This window comes from Austrofundulus limnaeus, unplaced genomic scaffold, assembly GCF_001266775.1.
Source record: "Austrofundulus limnaeus strain Quisiro unplaced genomic scaffold, Austrofundulus_limnaeus-1.0 Scaffold618, whole genome shotgun sequence".
Taxonomy (NCBI): Eukaryota; Metazoa; Chordata; class Actinopteri; order Cyprinodontiformes; family Rivulidae; genus Austrofundulus; species Austrofundulus limnaeus.
The window spans coordinates 92,827-94,298 of NW_013953020.1; positions in this window are offsets into that span (position 1 = coordinate 92,827).

Consider the following 1,472-nt stretch of genomic DNA (forward strand, 5'->3'; position numbering starts at 1 on the left):
GAAAAGACAAGATGTTTAAAACTTTTCCAGTTTCTATTACATTTTTTTGAGTTTCAAATCTTTTTATTTTGTTTCAAATTATTTTTCAGTTTTAAATTTTTTTTTTTTCAGTTTCAAAATCTTATTAATTTGAACAAATTTCTGGCCCCAATCTATCTCCACAATTGTGTCCCTTAAAATCTGGATTTGATTTCTGAGTGAAAATCCAGCTGATGGATCATGAATTGGTTTTTCAGTRTGACAATGAGTATTTTGTAAAATATCATAGCCTCAAGCATAGCATAGATACAGTGTATATATACATATATATATATATATATTTCAGCTGCTAGACCAGGGTCATTCAACTGGTGGCCCATGGGCGACATCCGGCCAGCGAGTGACCAAAATTCGGCCCACCAATTAGTTAATTCATCTCTTAAAACCCCTTAGYAGTTGGCCCTAAAATTTCTTTAAAACCTTTTGACATTTTTTCATCATTTATTTTTTTATCACTTGTTTCTAAAAAGTTATCAATCGGAGGAAGCTGACTCCTTGGTTTAATTCAGAGTTACATTCTTCAAAAACAGGAATCTAAAAACTGGAGAGAAAACGGTGTTCCACTAACATAGAAWAATTTCATTTAACCTGGAGAGACAGCCTGCTAACATACAAGAAAGCCCTTCGTAAAGCTAGAACTGTATATTATTCATCTTACACTCATGGGTGTTATTCATGTACTTTGGTTTCCTCCGACAGACCAAAAAACATGCATGTTAGGTGAATTGGCAACACTAAAATGCTACTGTCTCTGATRCTCTGTCAGATGAGGCAGCTTTAGTGTCACTAGAACCTGATTTGTGTCTGGACAGTTTTTGTCCTGTTGAGCTCTTTGAATTATCTAAAATAATAGCTTCGTCCAAACCATCAACATGTCTGCTAGATCCTGTTCCAGCCAGACTGTTCAAAGAAGCATTTCCCTGTATTAATATCCATATTTTAGCTCTACTTAATTTATCTCTAATGAATGGTTATGTGCCACAGAGCTTTAATGTTGCTGTAATTAAACCTTTACTTAAGAAACCTGATCTTGATTCAGGAGTTCTGGCCAACTATAGACCTATTTCTAATCTCCCATTCATCTCAAAAATTATTGAGAAAATAGCTGCAAATCAACTATGTGAACATCTGGATAGAAATAATCTATATGAGGAGTTTCAGTCAGGGTTTAGACCTCATCATGTCACAGAAACAGCACTGGTTAAAGTTACTAATGATATTCTCATGGCCTCAGACAGTGGACTTGTGTCCATTCTTGTCCTGTCAGACAGTGGACTTGTGTCCATTCTTGTCCTGTTAGATCTCAGTGCTGCATTTGATACAATTGATCACAATATTTTATTACTTGAACTTGATATTGGGAATACAGGAACAGCTCTAAAATGGTTTGAATCTTATTTAACTGACAGATTTCAGTTTGTTAATGTTAATAA